General features: G+C 38.6%; 1 protein-coding gene across 1 annotated transcript in view; it reads left to right on the top strand.

Annotated features, from left to right (window-relative positions):
• Positions 1–16,356, top strand: part of LRRC4C (leucine rich repeat containing 4C) — a 1,324,260-nt gene that overhangs the window by 773,541 nt on the left and 534,363 nt on the right. Inside the window, exon 4 of the mRNA XM_053560150.1 lies at positions 9,056–9,185. The gene's annotated coding sequence lies outside the window, so the exon portion shown is untranslated. The remainder of the gene's footprint in view (positions 1–9,055; positions 9,186–16,356) is intronic.

Consider the following 16,356-nt stretch of genomic DNA (forward strand, 5'->3'; position numbering starts at 1 on the left):
CACCCTGTCCCCCAAGGCAACAATTGGAAAAGGAAAATCAAACCTTCCTCTAACCACACACCCGAGGCACCACTTGGATAGTCCTCGGGCAATTGGCTCAGTTAAAAAGGTCCAAATCAATTGTCTCAGTCAGCACCTGTCTCAGGTGGAAGAGTTTAAAAGGTCTCTGGCAACTAGATTGCAGGGGTCTGCTGTCAACTCAAATATGACTTTCTCTCGTTCTCTGTGAGGTTAGGAGGACCCACCCAGAAAATAGATTAGTCTGGGAAGGTTGATACACCTCTGTCACACCCCACCTTGCACCTCTGTCAGACCCAGTCACTGACAACCCCACATGGCTGTGACCCAGTTGCCTTTAATGAGCAGATACTCCAGGGGTTTGCACCTGCCTGAATCACAAGAAAATCTATGTCTCCTCAGCCAGGCCACTGCTCTCTGCCCCTATCCGGCAGGGGGAGGTGAGGCCTGACAACCTCAGAGGCTTGATAGAGACTGAGGGGTGTTCACTCAGTTCTAGCCCTGCCCCTGATTGATGTTACTGACTGAATAGAACAACTTTGTGGAATTTTTTTCTGTCCCAGCTAAATTCCCCTGCAGAAGAGAAGCTGTTTGAGTTCATAGAACCTATGTCTCAGACCTTGTCTTTGTTGCTGCAAAGGTTTGTATTCACAGCTCAGTTAGCTGTCAGTTCTACCCTCCTGCCCTCTTTTGTCTAGGCTGACAATCCCCTGAGGGCCAGCTGCATCTTAGGCTCAGTAAAGCAGTCCTCTGGGTCAGCCCGGCCCTGGGAGTCAGCTGGCACTGCGGGTATGTTTACTAGTCCCCGAGCTCCACCTAGGCCAGTACTGCCTCAGGCAAACCTTTACTCATGGGGCTTGCATTTCTATCCCAGATTTTCCAGTGTTTGCCACCTGAAAAGATGCCTGGCCTCCTCTGGTTGCCCAGAGAGACGGGGGGTGTGACTCCAGAATATCCAGGGGTAAGTCCTATTATTGCCAAAAAATGGCTGCTGCTTTGTGCCTCGGGGCACTGCTGCTCTGGCATGGTTCCCTCTCAGCCGATCGTCCTCTCCTCACTTCCGTGCCACAGAATCAGCACTGACCAGCTGCAGTCCAGGCCCTGTCTATGCCCCTTGAGAAATCACCCCAGAATTCGGACTCCTGGGGGATAGGCCTCCAGACCTCAGAGTGAGAGTGGAGGGAAGCACTAGGAGATCAGAATTGCAGGCAGAGAATATATAGAGTTTCATACAGGTTTATGCCTGGCAGGAGGAAGTAGGGGAAGTAGGTCCAGTTTTTAGAGGGTCTCTCCCATGGAGTATAATGGGAGGACTTTTGAACTCTGCTCATTTGTTTGTGGTGCACTCCAAGCCATTCTCATGGGGGAGGGGACTCCCGTCTGCTTGGTGATAGATTTTTTAACTTTTGTTTGTATTTTTGGGGTCGCAGCTCACCTCAGCAGGGTTGATGTGCGTTCTTCAACTTTCTCTCTTGGTGCAGCTCTAATCTGCCAGATTACTTGCTAAATTTCTGTCCTTTAACTCTCCTTCTGGATGGCAGCCTCTGTGGAAAGCTGGCTTCAGTCAGCCATCTTGTCTCCTCCCCCTCTGTACATCTAATTTGATGTATTTTTAGCCAGGTGGGACATGAAAGTCTAAATATGATTACATGTTTAAACTTAGATTTTGTTTCAAAACATTAGGAAATAGATGGTAGGAATAAAACAAACACAAGATATACTCTGGCATCATTTCCTATTTTCAAATCAATGTATTAGCACCTTTTTTATTGAGTTATGCGAGTTATGATTCTTTATCATGCTTTTGAATGAAGATCCCAGATAAGAAACCGTCATTATAAATGTAATCATTCAGCACTTGATTGTATATTTATGTCAAAAGTCCCATTGAGTTGTGGAATGCAGATGACACAAATACAATAAAAACCCTTTTATTCATTTATGTTTGGTAAAACAATATTAGAGTGATACATTCCCTCTCCCTTACGGTTGCAATTGGGGTCTCATGATTCTCTATCAGATTTATTATTTGTCGGTATATAATTTTCAAAGATTCTGCCTTTAATGCTGGTATCTCTGCTTCAGCTCTCATTATAAACGATATGTTCACACTCACTTGGTGAAAATACATTTTTGTGGAAATAATCATGGTAAATGCACACAAAGCAAGTAATTCTGAGATTGGAAAGGGGCTGAAGTAGTGTGCAGGTGGTGATAGCATTTATTGATACTAAGGGTTGGATCCTGCCATGGTGCCTTCTGGACCCCAGGAATCAGGAAGAAATTCCTGTATGCTTACTTCCCTTCCTTCTGTGGTATAGTCAGGAGAATCAACAGCAACATGGAGAGAAATGGACAGCAGGAGACAGAATTCAGCCCTTTTCATAGACCTCTTAGCAAAAAGGAAGACGAGAGGGTTCTAATAGTCATAGTACTTAAATTTCGCATTATACCCCTAAATATGGCTCTTTTTACTTCTATGTCCATCCTAGATTATGGACAAATGAGAGGTAGGTGTTGCAAATGTTACGTAAAGGTTCAAAGCCACATTTGCCCACTATGGACACACAGAACAAACCCTTGCCTTTTCTATTATATGCAGAACACATGTAAGGAAGAGTTAATATTTGCCCTGTCTTAGTATCTACTATAAGATAACTTTAACTTTATTAATTTTAATGAACTGTTTAGTTTTCTTTAGGAGATATTAGCTCTTTGACTCAGGCCCATAGAAAGACCACAGACACATCTCAGCTTGCCTGTACTTCCATCTGAAAAATCTGGCTTTATCACCGAATGCATCTTGCCCTTGCTGTTAGCCCTTAATCCAAGTTTATTGATATCATAGATATTGGTATAGGGCTACATGGGAGCCTCCTTATTTTCCCTACAGGGAACATCGTTCTGTCTGAAGCATCTCATTCTGTGTAGCATATATTCACATTTAATTGTTTAGAGATATGATCATTAGACTCAACACTCAACATTTTTTAAAGAAAAAAGACACACAGTATATTTAGAAAAAGACATGAAGACTTGTTTGAGGTCTGGGTTTTAACACTTGTGAAACAAATAAGTAGCTTGTGCTGGGTAGCCTTCACATGTAACCTCACTAAACATCGGTTACTTTTTGAAAATGGTGAATCTCAGGTAGATCCTTTTAAATTGTCCTTAGGATTACATGGGAAAACATACAACATAGTTTTTTACACACTTTTCTTTTTTTTTGGCAGTTCAGAGGTTACCAAATGGAGCCTGTTAAATAAAATCAAAAACAAAGGCATTTAAAATGCACAAAGGTAGAAAATTATGATTAAATTGTTGTTTCTTTAGATTATTTCCCCCATCATTTGATTTTAATTGTAAACTGCAATTCAGCATTGTTCAATTCACCAGTTTCTCTAGGCATCCCATTTTCCTGGTACAAGTTTGACAGTTTTGGTGGTCTCATGATACTCCAGATTATGTTCTGGCAAAGAAATCGGTAGCTCATCCCACTACCTTTGACTCTGGAGGAAAATAACCCTTTGAGGTGTAAATCAGCACTGTGCTTGGACATCTGCTTCATGACTGAAGTTAGCAAAGATTTACATAGCACACAATTTCATTAGAATTTTGAAGCCTTAGAAAGGAACAGAAGGCTGGAAATTACCTAAGGGAAAGGTCTCTGGGGAGCTTGAAGACCTGAAACAAAATCAGCCCAATGTTGTGAATGGCTGAAAGGACATAAAATCAGAGTTCATTGATTAATGGATTAACAAATGTGTTTCCTTTTTGCTTCCCCCACAAGAAAAAAGTGACACACCCTATTGGGGACACTAATAATGGGACCACTCTGTTCTGCTTGTTAAGTGATGATGTAGAATAAAGCTATTTATGGTCTCAGTACTTCTATGAAACCAACTTATATTTACTCACACTTTCTTATGAAAGTTAGAAAACAACTATAGCCCAGAATGAAGGGGAGAAATGGAGCGGGAGCTGGGGGGATGGAGGGAAGGTAAAAGGCAGGACCACACCTATGGAGCATATTGCAAGGGTACAACATAAATGTCCTAACACAATAATCAAGTAAAGAACATAAGTGTTGGGCGGCGCCTGTGGCTCAGTGAGCAGGACACCGGCCCCATATACCAAGGGTGGCGGGTTCAAACCCGGCCCCGGCCAAACTGCAACAAAAAAATAGCCGGATGTTGTGGCAGGCGCCTGTAGTCCCAGCTACTTGGGAGGCTCAGGCAGGAGAATCGCCTACGCCCAGGAGTTGGAGGTTACTGTGAGCTGTGTGACGCCATGGCACTCTACTGAGGGCGATAAAGTGAAACTCTGTCTCTACAAAAAAAAACAAACAAAAAAAAACATAAATGTCTTAACACAATAATCAAGTAAATGAGGCAAAAGCTATTAAAGCTACGTTAATTGGTTTGATGTAACCATGTCAGATTGTATAAAAAAAATCAATATATCATACCCCACATATGCATAAATGTATTCATGATCTATGTGTATATGACTTAATACAAAAAAAAAAAAGAATAAGGCTATTTATTCATTAAATACCTATGGTCAAAAATTCCTCCCAGAAATACTGAAAGTTATGTGAAGATGAAGATTAAGGAGAAAAATCAAGAAAAAAAAAAAAGAGAGAAAACCTAAATGGAAGAAAAGGGAAGGGAGAACAGAGAAAGGGAAGGAAGATAAGAAAGATTGGAGAGGGGTGGGCACAAAAAGAAAGATATGGAATCTGCTTGATTTTTAATGTTCTAGACTGTGGGACTATCAACTGGTAAAAGAGAGTTTATTCTGCTAGAGATTCTAAGATTTTCCCAAATTTTCAGACACATTCTGCACATGGGCATAATAGGAAATGACTACTGTCCTGCTATAACTGCAACAGTGGGATATATTACATTGTAAGCAAAGTGCAGAGCAGCCCAGGATAGTGGCTTTCTGCAAAGGTCTTCAAACACCATGGGCAACAACAGAGCTTAAAAAGTTTCACCACCAAGAATTCCTCTAGTGATTTCGCTCTGTCACATGAACCCAACATTGTTTTTTCCTACAAAGCACAGTCCATAGATTGAATAATTTTTATTGTGCTTTCCATATTCTTATTAATTAGCCACACATATCCTATTTTTCTTCTAGATTTATATTAGAAAGCATGTTTCCCTCCATGAGTTGATTTAAAACCAGCCACAAAGGCACTTGACATTTACATAGCCTTTATCTTATGTAGGATGAGTCACTCCCTTTTTGAAGTATTGAAATAAATACATGGTACTACTTAACTATGAGATTAATAAAATTATTATAATATTAAGGTAGAAGATGAAAGAAATTCAGACAGAAATCTTCAAATCTGTACAAATCTATTTGGTACCTAAATTTAGGTAGCAAGAGTTTATAGAGTGACTTCAGATAATAAGGAGTATACTCCTATTTGAATACAGCCTATTTGAATTCAGTATTTCATATAGCAAATGAAGTTTGGACAGTAAAGATTTATCAAATGTTTTTAGTTCCTGAATATCTATGGATGCACCTTACATATACTCAGCACTCACTAGAGAGTTGTCTCTTGTCTTCTTGAGGCCAGAGACAACCTTATTTAGCTTTGCAGCCCGAGAATCTAACCTAATACCCAACAATTTTCAAATGGTTTCTGTGACTCCCTTGTGTTTTATCCTATTAGACAGGAGGTGTAAAGTGGATGGTTTGGTCTTAGGGCAAGTCTTGAGTCCCTTCTAAGATTTTTCTTTAAAATTTATCCAATAATATCTATTCCCCATAGAGTTGTAAAGAGTGGTCAAAGACCATTTTCAAAAAAGGTAAAATCACATCTTGCATACAGATATAAAATGAGCAGGTGTTAAAGATTTTTTTATAACTCATTGATCAATAAAAGAACATGAAGAGTTATAATCAAAGGAAAATACAAAATAAAAACACTTTTACAGATGAGGAATACAGAAATGGATGTGTGAATGGAGGCAACACTGAATTACTTCCCAATAGGGAAGGAAGTCAACTGAACCACTGCTGGACAAGAAACAGAATGTATTTTTCTACAGAGAAAATTATTATTCATTGCTGTTAGTTATTTACAGAGTTTATTTATTTATTTATTTATAGAGTTGTAAATTCTGTACCATTCTTCCATATAATCAGAATCATATAAGCAGAAGGATGTGTTAAATACAATATATACTTTTCCATTGAAACCCCATTCTTTTCCTACATAAATACATTAGATAATGTATGGAAATCACTTAGCTTCTGTGTAGTATATAGTAAACCTGCAAGTAAGGATTGTTTTATTAAATTATTACCATGATATAATGGCAGTTTTTACCTCTTTCTTCTTTTTCTTTTCCTTTCTCTGTTTCCTTCCTTCTTTTTTTTTTTTTTTCCACAAACAGCCCTACTATACTATCATATTTTGCTGTGTATTATGCACTCCTGTGTACAATGTCCACCAACGTTTTTGGCCCAAGCTTTCAGGCGAACACCCTCAGAGAAAGTGGCCAGCTCTTGACCAGGAGAGACACATGTGCGAAGGACTAACATATTCGTGGTAGAAGTGCACATCTTACTTCCCTCCTTTCCCTCTCTCCTGGGAGCCCTTCCCTCCCCACCATGTTGGGGGCTACAGCCAAGATGGCCATGCATGTGGCGAGTTGGGTGGAGCTTCTAAGGTCATTTGGCCTGCGGACAGCCAGTAGATTTCTGGGGCCTTCACGGGGCTCCCAGTCCCTTCCATGTGGCCAGGCTCTGGGCCTCAGCCCTTGCCCCCCATGGCTGTGGCCTGCTTTGCTAGCCCTGCCACTGCTCCTTCCCTGATCACGATACATGGCAGAGGTGACTCCAGCCTGCTCTCACTGGATCCCAGATCTTCGTGGACTGGAACCAAGGTGTGAGGGTGTGGAGGCCCCTGGAAGATCCACTGGGCTCCCCCACTCCTGAGTTGTACTACTCAAATATAACAAGCATTCTTATTTTTCTTTCCAAAATTTGTGCAAAAAGTGTGCATTATACATAGCAAAATGTAGCATTTTTCCTTATGGTATACTAGGAAAGTTCTACAAACTGCTAAGTATGTTTAGACATTTCCTGTAGGGTTTTATATAAGTCTAAGAAGAATTCCTGCAATAACACCCAATGACAATGAGCAAAGCTGAGTCCAAGATAAAACTAACAAAAGTTGTTTCTTCGTAAACTTTGCCTAGGCTCTACCTCTGCCGTTACTTTCATTTAAGTAAAGCTTCAAAGATGTTAAGATGAGGAGTAAATTTTATGATGTAAAATGGGAAATGCTAAGACTATTATATAATTGGAAAGTGTTCTATTAAGATGGGGGTTTTAGGGCGGTGCCTGTGGCTCAAAGGAGTAGGGTGCTGGCCCCATATCCCGGAGGTGGAGGGTTCAAACCCAGCCCTGGCCAAAAACTGCAAAAAAAAAAAAAAAAAAAAGGGGGGGTGGGATTTGTCGAAAGCTAGGAAGACTTTCTAATTGGTACATTTTGTAAGTATTGGTTGAATGCAAGAAGGCAAGTAAGAAGTTGGGGGATATTTTAAATAGCGTTCCATGTGAGGGTTTTCTGTGGCTGGCTATTTCTTCGAACTGTAGTGCTTTGTCATGTCATAATGATCTCTATGAGCTGGCTAGACATAATTGCCATGCCAATAGTTTCTTAATAAAAACTAGATAATATAAGAGAGCAGTAAATTAGTAATGTAGTTTACATGCACATACAGTCGTTTACATAGAATTTAGCTGAAAGAGCCCTCTGAATTCAAAATAAAACTTTAGGTCAAAACAAATGTAATGGAGGAAAGAAAAATTATGTGGTAGTGCTGTTAAAAAACTATGTTTCAAAAAATTGAGTTTGAAGATCTATTTGGCTTTTATTAGTGACTCATGAACTGGACAGCATCCCATCTATGAAAATAGGAAAAGTCACCATCAGACATGGCAGAGCACTTAGTTTTTGTAATATAGCTTGAGCATAATGAAAGGAATAGTGTTACAAAAAAGCAGATTGGTTATCAGTGGTTACTTTCCTTCTAAATATTGAAGCAAAGGAGACTTCCTTATCATGTTGGCACAGGGTGACTGGGCCTTTATCAAATGGTTGCTGTGAATCTCTTGTTTTTTTGGGGAAAAATTGTCCAATTTGAAGATTTTCTGATTTTTGTTAAGCATTGATTTGATTACATAGCACTTAACATGAGTGACTCCATTTGGGTTTGGTCTGATGAAGTCTAGTGCAGGAGTTCAGTCCAAAATAATGGACTTCCATAAATTTTAATTAACAGTGGTTAGGGAATTTGGCCATAATTGTGATATATTGTAACATGAAATTTACTATGATTTTTTTCCCTTGGAATTCACCCTAGCTCAATACCCAGGCAACCATTTTATTTTGTTTTGTTTTGCCTCAGGCTAGATTTGTTGGGCAATATATTTTAATATTGATTATTTAAACGAAATAAAGCTATCATCACAGTCCTCCCCTCTATCTGAGTAAGAAAGGAGTCAGAGGAGTGAACTCACTTTAACTGGTCTTAACATCTGACCTCCCCTACTTATGACCCACCCTCGTATGATTTGAAAAAAGAGGTTCATAAAAACATCTGCCAGGCAGATTGTAGATAGTAAGTGCTTCGGAAGATATTTTTGTGTGTGTGCTGATTGAATAAAACAATATATGTAAAAGCAACTAGCACAGCCCTAGGCCCATGGTAACTTCTCAGATGTTAAATTCCTTCCCACCTTCTCAGGACATGCACTCTAATCAGTAAACATGTTTATGCCTTTACCATTTACCTGGACTTCTAGGTGCGATTATAGAGACGAAACCAGCATCACATGCAATATAGTTTTTAAAAGGGAAAATCTGTTTTGGTCATCATTTCTTGTTATGCAAATAATAAGAATGGTTAGATATTTTTAGGGTGAATTATGGATGTTAAAATCTACCAGCATTTAGTGAGCCTTACATAATCCTGATTATATCTTTTTCTTCTATTTTATATAGGAGTTCCTGGAAGGGCAGGGATAACTTCTGTAGATCAAGAATATGGAAACATCCTGAAAACTACATGGGAATCTCGATAAATTAACTGGATTCAAGTTTTGCAAACCCTTCTATGGACAATTCGCTACAGGTAAGTGAGAGATATAATTTACAGCCCTAGAATCCTTCAGGGTCATCGACTACAAAGTTGTTAATTACATTTTAGATAACTATGATGTGTCTTCAGTACAGCTGTCAGCTTCTCTTCCCTCCCTTAAGTACAGATGTGGATAGTGGCATATGGCTAAATGTCTGGCCATTGCATCTTGTTCATTTGAGCTTCAGTCCATTCCAAAAGGGGAAAGCAGGAAGAAAATGTACCCACCTCATAAAACTTTTAGTAGTAGTGATTTATGCAGAAGGGTGGGAGTCAAACTGTTCCTCAAACAGATGTCTCTGTGCACTGCCCCGGGAGTTGAAAGAGTGGCAGATTGGCCTGCCCAGGATTCAGGATGAAACAAGCAGACTAATGTTGATGTTCCCCTCCTGTTTTGAAACTGGAACAGCAGTTTGGTCATTAATATGGAACAAAGTGTTTGGGAAAGGTAGTTGGCTTTTTATCTCTCTTTGAAAACCTGGCAAGATTGGAAAGCTTGATGCGTGGACAGCATAAAAATATTTTCTGTTGAGCTATTGGGAAAGTTGTACTGTCTGAATGAACTGGTGGAGAAGAATGAAATGTTATAACCATGAAGAGTCAAGGCAACTCACACCTAGAAAAAGGAGCCATACAGCTCAGCAAAATGGAAACAATCTCTTCATTCATCTGTGGGGTTGCACTGTGTTAAAGAGAAAAAAGAGATCAAGTCACAGTGACATCCAGCACCTTTTGTGGGAAGAGAGAAGTTTGTACTTGCCATTTTAAATGGCAAATACTTGAATCATTCATGCTGTTTTAAGGGGTACATAGAAATGTTATAAGCAAATCTGAAACCAAGGTAAAGGGCATTGCTTATGCGTTTTCCTGCTAATGTTTAGATCTCTCTGGGCTGTATATATAATAGCTATTTGTCCTGCATTCATTAACTCAAGATCCTCCCAGAAGACGGCTATTCTTTCTGTCATTAACTCTATCACATTATGCAGATTAAGCTAAATAGAAGATAGGTTAATCTATCTTCAGGGAGACCACTTTGTTTTGAGTATCACAGAAGAACCTGGACAGGAAGGTGTTTTCAGAGTGAAGTTTTCTCTAAAGATGAGGGAGTGCTCGAAAGACAGAAAAAAGCTACCAGTCACTCGACAGGACATGAACCAAAAAGAAAAAAAAAAAAGACTTTTTCTTTTCCTTAAAATTATAAGTGATTGTCTCATTTCCTTTTCCTGAAGCCTAGTCTTTCTGTCTATACCCAAGGGAGGATGTTGTTTCAGTTAGAAATTGTTTTGTTTATAGAAAAAAAAGGACTCATTTGAGTGACCTTTGTACAAAGGGAATTGTTTTGGCGACACACACACGGGGGCTGAAAATGAAACAGAATTGGAACAAGAAGGAAAAAAGACAGTTCTACAAGTTTCTTACATGTTTATATCACTCTCTATGAACAACAATGACTTTATTCTCTTTGTAACTCTACTGCTCCCTGAACTTTTTTCTTTTCTTTTTTTTGCTTCTAATTGTTTTGTTAGCCTTCTAATATCTGTTCCTCTTGTAATTTTGCCTTGCATATAGTCTTTCATGACCTCTCTATCCTTTTTCCATTTAATCAGCTTCAACTCTTACTATGAACTACCAGTGTCAGTTGGGTTACACTCAACAAACAGACACCAGTTATTTTAATAGGATTATTGAAGAATTATTAACCAGTTATTAGAGAATGAGAAAGAGTAAACAGACACTGAGGATCAGAGATAAAAAGCACTTGGAAAGTTTATTGGGCAGGAAATGGCTATCTTGGCTTCAGGGACAAAGTTAAAAATTAGAGATTATTGAAATTTAGAATATTAGAAGAGGGAATTTGCAGAACCGGAACTCAGGAGTCTTGGGTAAAGGTAATAGATAGAATATTAGAAATTTATCAAGGCCCGCCCCCCCCGCCTCCCCACTATCTCTCAGCTGGGAATCATGTCTTAAGGAGACACTGCCAGCCTGCTGGTACCAGTCCCTTAGGAGCTCAGACAGGAGATCCCGCGAAGCTGGGACTGACAATTTTTGTGAAGGATGCTGCTCAGACAATGTTACAGGCTGTTGGTTATGGGACCAACAGCTGTGTAGGGTGACACTGTCAGGAGCTAGAAATAGGTTTCTTCTTCTCCCTCAACCTTGAAGTCTCCCTCTAGCCCCCTCTATAGGTAGAAAGAGGGAGCCGGGTGGCAAAGAAGAACTGTGCTTAGTGGAGGCTGGGACCCAGCATCTCAAAGCAAAATAGAGCAGGTGGATATGAACTACGAGACAGAACTTTATAATGAGCACACAGACTACTCCTGTGTGTATGTTTATGTTTTAAGGTGTGTGTGTTTACATTTTCAAAAGAGAGAATCCAATTGTCTCAATCTGATCACTGACACCCTAGATTCTGATTTAACCAAGAGTTGTCTGACTTTTGGGTCAGTCCTGTTCTTGTCTTAGTCAAGTGGCATCAGCTGATGGGTGACAAGAGCATGTGGTTGAATACATGGCCACTTAGGTAGCATGTCTTCAACCTGAATGATTTTCTTCAAAATCAGCTGAGGACATGGATATGATTGCCATGTAATAATAGTACAGTTGTAAAATATTTAGATGTGATAGTGTTGGGGATTGAATTTTTAATTGCAAACTACCCATATAATAATGGTTAGTATCCAGAATAAATAAAAAAAGTTACTATTTTTACTTTTAAATAAAGGTATATTAGCATGTTATAAAGAACAACACAGAAAGATCCCTGGTATCCTCTTTATATCTAAGGACAATATCTTGCAAAACTGTAACCAATATTTAATATTGTCCAGATGGTATTTCTATCACCACAAAGTCACTCCTGTTACCTATTTCATAGCCACACCCACCTCATTCTCATCTCCGACTTCCTCCTTAAGCACTGACAACTATTAATCCTTATGTGCTTTTCGTTTCTATCATTTTCTCATTGTAAGAATGTTATATAAGTGGAATCACACAGTCTATAACTTACGGGGATTGACTTTTTTCACCCAGCATAATTCTTCAGCAATTCTTCCAGGTCATTGCGTGCATCAGGAGTTCATGCATTTTCTTCTACTGAGTAATACAGCATTACTTGATAAGGATATACCACAGTTTATTTAATTATTCACCTGTTGAAGAATGGCTTGGTTGTTTCCAGATTTGAACTATTACAAATGAAGTTGCTGTAAGCATTGATGTACAGATTTGTTGTGAATGTAAGTTTTTATTTTGGGAGAAAAATTGCTAGGCATGCAATTTGGGGGTCATATTTCAGTTGAATGCTTAGTTTTTAATATAAACTGTTGGCTGGTCCAAGTGCAGTGTTGTTTACAGCTAATTGATAACAAATGGTTACAGATATTTTTATTCCTCTGCACTCCCACTGCCTCAATGGCCAGCCTTAAAAATATATTTAATATAGTATAATAAGAGATAATAAAATAAAATAAACTGCCAGAGAGTATACCAGAGTAACTGTAAGCTTTTATAGTCTGTTGAGCACTGAACAAGTGATTTAATTTTTCAACATTCTTACAAACCTTTGGTAGTGTTACTATGTTTTATTTTAGTTATTTTTATAGGCACATAGTGATAACTCACAGTAGTTTTATTTTTTATTTCACTAATAACTAGTGATGTTTAACAGCTTTTCATGTGCTTATTTGCCATCTATATATCCTTTTCAGTGCAATATGAATTTGTAAATTTTGCCTATTTTCTAATTAGATTGCTTGATTTTTTACAGTTGCATTTTGAGAACTTTGTATTTATTCTGGATACTAACCGTTATTAGATGGGTAATTTCCAAATATTTTCTCCCAGTCTGTATCTTGTCTTCTCCACCTCTTAAGAATTTTGCAGAGCAAAAGATCTTAGTTGTGATGACGTCCACTTTATCAGGTATGCGTGTGTGTGTTTGTGTGCATGTATGGTGTGTGCATGTGTGTCGTGCTATAAGTGTGTGCATGTGTGTATGTAGGTGTGGGTGTGATGTTGTTAGTTTCTAGTTTCCAGCTTAAGGACTCTGCCTAGACCAAGACCACAAAGATTATCGGCTACGTTTTTCTCAAAATTTTTCTAATTGTGCATAATCCATTTTCAGTTAATTTTTAAACAAGGTATAAAACTTGGATCAAAGTTTATTTTATTGACTATGGCATTTACTGGATTTTTTTTGTTCTTCTTGGTGGTACCATCTACTAGTTGTCTTTTATTCATTTCTTTAGAAATCTCACAGATTGGGCGACACCTGTGGCCCAGTCGATAAGGTGCCGGCCGCATATACCGAGGGTGGCGGGTTCAAACCCAGCCCCCGCGAAACTGCAACAACAAAAAAAATAGCTGGGTGTTGTGGCGGGCGCCTGTAGTCCCAGCTACTTGGGAGGCTGAGGCAAGACAATCGCTTAAGCCCAGGAGTTGGAGGTTGCTGTGAGCTGTGTGATGCCATGGCACTCCACCTAGGGCCATAAAGTGAAACTCTGTCTCTACCAAAAAAAAAAAAGAAATCTCACAGATTGTTGACATTATAAGTAATTTGTACCTGAAGTCTAAGTGTTTGGGGTGTTATGTGATGAGGTTCTGAATCTCCTTTACACCTTCCATTTCAGTTGGCTTCCTCTGACACTGCCTCAGCAGAACTGAAAGTAGATGGGGTGGAGCTAGAAGTCCGCATTCCTTTACTTGTCTTCTGTTGATGTATGGGGATTAAGGGCCACTGGTTACTGTTGGCATGGGCAAGAGCTCCAGCTCCCACTCATCTCCTATTGATTCTTCCTGGCTGGGAGGAGAGAGAATGCCTCGTAGCCACTGCCCACTCGGCCGCCACTGATGCCAGGTTGGGGGTGTTAGTGGCCTCATTGCTGTTGAGTGGTGGTAAAAATCCTATTTATCCTCTAAGCTTACACTGACACCGCACCAGCAGGTATGTAGACAAAAGTGGGGGTAGAAGCTCTGGATCCCCTTGTTATCTGCACTGATGAAAACAAGGGTGGCCTTCTTGCCTGTAGGGATGAACTGGACATCCTGGCCCCTGTGGTCTTCTCTGATACCATCCTGGTGGGGAGTATAGAAGATCTTAATATATATTGTCTGGTAAAGGTAGAAATCTAGATTCCTCAACAGGGCTTTGCTGTTCTGACCTTGTCATGTGGCTAACATGTGTGCATGTACATGTGTACCTACTGGCATTTCTAGGTTTCTGGCCTCTTTAACTCCAAGTTTAGAATATATGGAGCCAAAAAGAAAATCCAGTAACTCATCACTATGTCTAGACACCTGGGTCTAGAATTTCCTAGATCATCTGTCTTCTTCTCTCCACCTTTCAAAGTTGTCTTAATATAATGTCCAGAATTGCTGGTTGCATTTAGTGCATTGCTGGTTGCAAAGCGGGTGGGAGTTCTAAGCTATCCTCCTGGATCTAGGAGTCCCATAAAAGCATTTTTGAAGACATTTTGATGGCTTTATATTTATTTCTAAATTTTAAAAATAGTAAGGTAAAGTCATAAACCAATAAAATGAAAAAAAAAAATTCTACTAAGTACATCCCTTGACACTTGGGTAAGAATATATACAAAATCATCTTAAAGACGATTACATAGTAGGAGTTTACCAATAATTATCGAAAGAAGATAAAGTTACTAAATAAATTCATTTAGCAACTTGACTCCTCTGTGTTAAAGGTTCCCTCTCATCATACACTCTCTTGCCCCAAACGTCACCTGTGATAGTCTCGTGTCATACCCTATAATATAGACTCTGGTGCTCTTTGGGTCAAATTTCAATCCTACCTACGCCATCACACACAAGTAAAAATAAAATAATTACACCAAATAAAAACATAGCAGCATGTTATTGACAAGATGATTTAATATGGTTATCATTTAAGACAGTATTAATTCTATCCTTAAACATAATCCATGGAAGGGCTCTAAGTTTCATCAATGTATTATGAAGTTCACCAGACTGACAGATCACATATACATTGTCTTTTCATTTACCTAAGGAGGAACTTTGGTCAGAAATATAAAAATCCCTTGATAGAAAGGTAGAGTCATAACTAACACACTCTCCAGCACTTCACTCTTGGATCATGAGATGCCAGAGGCTACTCAGCAAGAATCCTGACAGAGAATAAGAACCCTGATTCCAAGACCCTGATGGAGCAAAAATAAACCAGGCTTAATACAAGGCAGGGGGAGGAGTTGTCTGCTCATCAAAAGCAGAAGGCAGAAAATTCTCAGAGGTTATCACCTTGGCCTTATTGTATTTGATAAGGCAGAGATAGGGGGCTTCCTAAATAATGGACACTCACAGGTTTTTATAATAATAATAAAAGATTTCTGAGTTTTCCTTGGTTGACTTTATCATAAAAAGTTTGCACTGTGTGTGTAAAGCATCTTATGAGTGCCTAGTGCTACAAAATAAATACAAAGAGTAGAGCTTGCAGTAGTATGAATTCTACTTTATATTTACAACCAATTTATATTTGCAAGTAATTTTCAGTGAGGAGGCAGAATAAGGAAAGAATATTGAAATAGGCAGACTATATTTATGCTTACTATACTTTATTTCATTGAAATTCACTTTTACACATTCTCTATATAAAAAATTAGGCTGAGAACTCCAACCTTAAAATGTCCAACAATTTGAAACTTGATGGCAGTATTTTATCTATCATTTAAACTTCATAGTTGTTACAAATTAAAATGGTCAGGGTACCATATAGTATTCACTATAAACAATGATTTATATGAGCAGGAAACTTCCATATTGTATTAACATTAAGGTTTACATAAGTTAGGTTTTAAATTGGCATGTATTATTATGATGTATTTTTGAATATGATTTTATTACATTCAGCATTAAAATATCTATTAAAATACATCTTGGTATTATCATGAAACAACATAAATTTTATTTATAGAAATGTAGAAGTAATAACAAGGATAACAATCATTTTGTAAGGAAAAAAGGTTCTTTTCTTATAGGTTATAACCTGTTTGCATATTATAGTTTTTCATGTGTGAGTGTGTCTGTATGTGTGTTTAGAAAACAGATATAAAGTGATATAGCATATTTCTATTTCTTTAGGTACTTGAGAAACTTCAAGCCTTAAATAAAAGATTGCATCTTTTCT

Source organism: Nycticebus coucang, chromosome 14 (genome assembly GCF_027406575.1).
Source record: "Nycticebus coucang isolate mNycCou1 chromosome 14, mNycCou1.pri, whole genome shotgun sequence".
NCBI classification, from domain to species: domain Eukaryota; kingdom Metazoa; phylum Chordata; class Mammalia; order Primates; family Lorisidae; genus Nycticebus; species Nycticebus coucang.